The sequence below is a fragment of the Pteropus vampyrus genome, unplaced genomic scaffold (assembly GCF_000151845.1).
Source record: "Pteropus vampyrus isolate Shadow unplaced genomic scaffold, Pvam_2.0 Scaffold49, whole genome shotgun sequence".
Classification (NCBI taxonomy): Eukaryota; Metazoa; Chordata; class Mammalia; order Chiroptera; family Pteropodidae; genus Pteropus; species Pteropus vampyrus.
Genome location: NW_011888830.1, coordinates 5,427,689 through 5,432,629, shown reverse-complemented (window position 1 = coordinate 5,432,629; position 4,941 = coordinate 5,427,689). Strand labels below are relative to the sequence as shown.

General features: G+C 47.5%; 1 long non-coding RNA gene across 9 annotated transcripts in view; it reads left to right on the top strand.

Moving 5' to 3' along the window:
* Positions 1 to 4,923, top strand: part of LOC105291711 — a 16,235-nt gene extending 11,312 nt beyond the window's left edge. For 2 of the 9 annotated variants that reach the window (XR_002780200.1, XR_002780203.1), the window contains exons 7-9: positions 1,748 to 1,911; positions 2,236 to 3,328; positions 4,559 to 4,922. This is a non-coding gene — a long non-coding RNA (uncharacterized LOC105291711). Of the gene's footprint in view, positions 1 to 1,747; positions 1,912 to 1,937; positions 3,329 to 4,558 lie in introns of all 9 variants that reach the window. The other 7 variants (XR_002780199.1, XR_002780202.1, XR_002780204.1 and 4 more) reach the window with 7 other exon arrangements.
* Positions 4,924 to 4,941: the final 18 nt, after the last annotated feature.

The following is a 4,941-nucleotide window of genomic DNA, read 5'->3' as shown; positions in this document are numbered from 1 at the left end:
ATAAATAAACTAAACAGGAAGTGATTCAGGGCAATGTCACCAAAGGATGTCCCTTGAATGCCGTGTCTTACAAAAAACACAGTCATACTCTAAAGTTATGAAGTTTATCATTACAATGATTTCCTATAAAGCAGTAGATAGCTCTGCCCACATCATCTCAGGTCTGGCCACCACAAACTTGTTTACAAGCCAGAGTCCCCAGTCCATCCCCACGAGCTAGCAGTCCCTTGGCCCCTCTTCATTTTTCTTAGTTCCATTCCAATCGACCATGAAGACAGCCAAGGCCGTTGCCCATGAAACTGAGAGACTGAATTTTCAAAGCCCCATGAGTCACCATCCATTGTAGAGGCTGTTGGCTGCTCTGCCTGTTGGCTACCAATTTTCATCGTGGACCTGCATCATTTTCCAGGAGGATCTCAGATTGTGGCAAATGGAACCAGAATGCTAAACTTACAATGTTTGGTCTGTGAAATTGCCACTGTTTTGATATTCCGACTAAGCCTTTTGAGAAACAATTCAGAAATTTGACAATCGCGGTAATGTAAGGGGCAAAAAGTTTAGTTTAAAAATTTGTGATTGGATCTTTTGCGATAAATCTATTTCATGGCATTTAAGACTAATTTCCTCTTATTTCAACTGAGCTACTCAGCAGGGTCAGGTGTGTGGTGGCACCTGGTACTTGGAATGACTCTGCTTCTTCACGTGTAGGTTGACTCAAAGACTTTCTCTTCCTTTTTGTGCATCGGACTTCTCTGTTTATGGCTATAGCATCCTAGTAGTCTTTACATAAGAAAAAAAAAGATTATGCCTTATCCTCCCATACCAAAGAGATAAATATTGCCATATGACTTCACAGCATGTGCAGGTGGTAAATAACTTTTAAAAAATAAAGACCTCGCATACAAACCTGTAAAGGCCACCTGAAGCACATTTCCAAATAACGGGCAGGTTAATAAGGTGCTGTCAGCCCAGGACGGTTTTGCATTGTGTTCGTGTTGCGATGGCAAATTGTGTTCTCATAGCTGGCTCTCCATCAGGAAGGACATTTGTATGTCAAGAGATTAGTATAATGTCGACCGGTGACACTGCCTTCTTGTGCCTAAGCATAATCACAAGCCACACATAATTGAACGATGCAGCCTTTTACTGAACAGGTATCTTTCTAGATTGTATGAACCAATAATCTGGTCCATTAATATTTCCCCAGAGCAATTACTTCCTCGGGCGGTTGTATTGTTCTGAAAGGCATTTTGAGCAGTTCTGGACTTCGGCTTCATGTAAGAAGTGCAAGAGTTAGCACAATTTGGGAATGACGTGGAAAGAGACCAAGGATGGGATGCGAAACACAAAAGGACAGGAAGCCATACATCATCACACAAAATGACATTATGACTTGGTGGCCTCAGCAAGGCCTTCCATAACGCTGTAAGCAGTAGCCAAAAATACTGCAAGAGCTCGAACTTAGAAACTGACTGTAAACTTGTCTTGAATGGCCCCAAGACACCTCAGCCTTTGTTTCTAGAAGTCTTTGTTTTCCTCTGACAGTACTAGGAACCTACCATTTTCCTAGTCAAGTATATTTCTGTATGCATCGTCCCTGTGATGCCAGCTTAAGCTGACAGCTTGACAACCTGGCTGCATGAACGAAAGATTCTCTATTGACGATCTTCCTTATTCTTTTTCTCTGCCTATTAAATTGAATTCAATTTTATTGAATTCTATTTTTTTCCTGCTGACCCTGTTCAAGGCTACTCCCTCCAGGAAGTATCAGAGAGCTGAACTTGGTCTGAGCAACTATATCGAATTTCGTGGTGAGTCGGGAATATTCCCTCAGGATGAGAATTACAGCTTGAGACGGAATTTATTAGTATCAATCCCGGCCCTTCCTCCAGCGTGCTGTGTGACTTTGGGGTAAGTCGTAACCTTTCTGTTTTTAGTTTCCTGAAAAGTGGAGATAAAGCCTCAGTGCTTTTCATCCATCTACCTTGGAGGAGTTTTGTGAAGGTTAGTTAATGAATTGCCAAAACGTCCGCATGTGGGATGTATTAAGGGATTGTCAAATAATGGGTCAAACTGGGCACGAGAGAGCAAAAGGGAGCGATTGCGTAGTAATTGCTAATTGTTCAACATCTTCAAGTTTCTAGGGCAGCTGTCAGGTGAAGTTCCCAAATTCGATTGCTCTGAAAAACATTCAGACGTCAGGAGAGTTATTTGTGGTTTCACTTCCTTCTGTAGGATTCTATGCGGGAGTCTGTTGGCTCAATAACTGTCTTTGAACCGAGGTGAAATTGAATAAGCGTTGGAGAGGCTTTCATCCACAAACGTGAGCATTGGCCAATCACACCTTTTAGGATATATTCCATCAGTCAGTATCCATGCAAAGGGCAGGATGAAATCAGTTTCTCTGGGAGTCCGACTGCCTTCTGCCAGGCTACTGCAGGTTGGCAGAATTCAAGAAGTTGGAATAATGAAAGCTACCACATCTCGACCACTTAATATACTCCAGGAACTTCACCCACGTTGTCTTATTTATCCACAGAGCGACCCAGTGAGGGAGAAGGATGGTTTCTGGTCCTGATTCCTCTCTCACTGTATATCCTCGGCAACCAACTTACACACCCCAAGACGGGAAGGAACCATGGGTAGTGACACGCGTGGTCGTGGCCGTAAGAGGCATGACCTGGTTCCTGGGGACTCACCCCCGTCAACCTCTTTGACCATATCAGTGCCAGGCTTTGAGCAGCTGCACTAGCTGATAATGGACACAGAAAACAATCAAGGCTTAAGTTTAACATAGGTAACCAAAATGCCAGCTGGCCTGATGATTCCAGAACCTCACGATTGGAATGTAGCATGGGTTAGCCTGGATACTTCGGTTTTGAGCATGTAAATATGCGTCCAACTTGCAACATAATGAGGGAGGGAGGAGATTATGGAATTAGAAGACGGTCAGAGCAATCTGTTTTTTTCGTTTTTGGACAGTTTTGGTGGAACCGGAAGTAAAGATTAGGGAAAAGGAAAAGTGTATGTGTGTGTCGAGGGCATGTCTTCTTTGCTTATTTATTATGTTCACATTTGGACAAATTGGAGGAAAGTACGGACCAGAAATCTGTCTCCTTTCTAAAAAAAACCAGGGACCGTGAATGGTTCATAGTGGCTATATGGCCACCGCCCTGACGACCAGGTGGGGGACATCACCGCATCTGACTGCCGGGGACGTCTGGCTCCCTAGTGGCCTGCTCATGCCCACGCAGTGGGTTCACGGCTTCGCTAGAAATAGAAACCGACTTCTCTGACTTTCTGCTACCCAGACTGCCATCGACTAAAAGTGAGAAGAATTTTCTTTACCAAATGGGGGTGGGAGTGGGGGCGGGAAATAAAAGCAGGTGCTAGAAAACGCAGGCTGGTAGACAGACAGCACACATCCTATAAAGCCGGTCGGTAGGTCGCTCGTGAATAGTTCTGTAACGTAACACGTCGGTGTATTTTTGGACGCATGGAGAGCAAACCCTGCTCCAGGTCCCGGGCGTCTCTTCGGGGCGTTTGGGAGGTGGCCTTGCTCCCAGAATCGACAGTGTGGGTGGGATACATCTCGAACTCAAAGCCGAAACAAAAATAACAACACAACGCGCGCTCGCACGCCCCGTTTCTTCTTTCCGCACACATGTTGTGGAAAATGTAGGTGGGGAGCCATGACCCACAATTGCCCATGTGGGAGTTCGGGCCCCTGCCTGGATCGCGAGGTGCAGGCAAGGGTAGGTAACTTAGCCAGAAAGCCACACGCGCTCGTCTATTTATAGCTCCCGTGGTGAAAAAGTAAAACCAAAGTGTAGCTTCTACCTGCCGTTCCCAACTGAAGCTAACAAAAAAACACACACACACACAAAAAAACGAATTAGACCTCTTTTTGGTCGCCTTTGTAGTTTCAACTGACACACAGAAAAGTGCTGACTTGGGTTGTCCCCCTTCCAGCCCCTGGAGCAGGTGAGGGCGTCGGCAGGCGGCCCCTCAAACGTTCACTCTTGTCCTGCCTGGTCCAGAAATAAATGGCAGAGAAATAAATGGCATTTTTTTTTTTTTTAAGAAAACTTATTGTACTCCCTTCTTCGGTGAGCTCGTGATTTCCATGCAAGAGCTTGCTTTCTCGAATTCATCCCAGTTATACCAAAGGACCACGTAAAACATTTATCTTTCAGATCTTTTTTCACCCTCCAGCTTGTGTGCAAGGCACACGCGCGCGCACGCGCGCGCGCACACACACACACACACACCCCGCCCGCACATCCACAGTTGCAATTTTTCACTAAAGAAGCACAAACGAAACAAAGCGAGCAAGAGGGCAGAACACGCCTTATAAACAAGGTCTCATTGCCTCTCTGTCAAGGTCAGGGGCGGCTCTGACCTTGCTGGATCTCGGTCGCGGGACTTGGCCGCTCTAGTTCGCATTAAGTTCTAACGCTGTGGTGTCTCAAGGTCAGCAGGGAAAGCGGACCGCGCGCTGTTGGAAATTGTTAGCCAGAACGTGGGACGACCTTTTTTTTTTTTTTTTTAAAAAAAGGAATACCTCCTGAGAGTAAGGACGCTTGGTGGTGAAGGTGGGCTGAAGTGGCACCGTGATCCCCCCCACTCCCCCCGCCCCGGGGGGCTGGCGGCGCCCCAGCGCGCGGGGTAAGCAGGAAGCTGCGGCCGGGCTGAGTCGCTCAGAGCGACTGGAGCTAATAGATTGCGGTCAGGAGGCCGGCGGCAGCATCTCGGTAGTGATGGGAACACGCGGAGCATCGTCAAAACAGCTGCAGAAACATGCTGAGCTCGGCTCTGCGGGGCCGCTGGGACTCTGCTGGCAGCCGCGGCCCCGCCGCCCCAGCTCCATCCCTGCATCCGTCCATCCCCTCCATCCCTCCCCGGGCTGGGCCGCGCGGGGACCCCTGCCCGGCCCCCCCC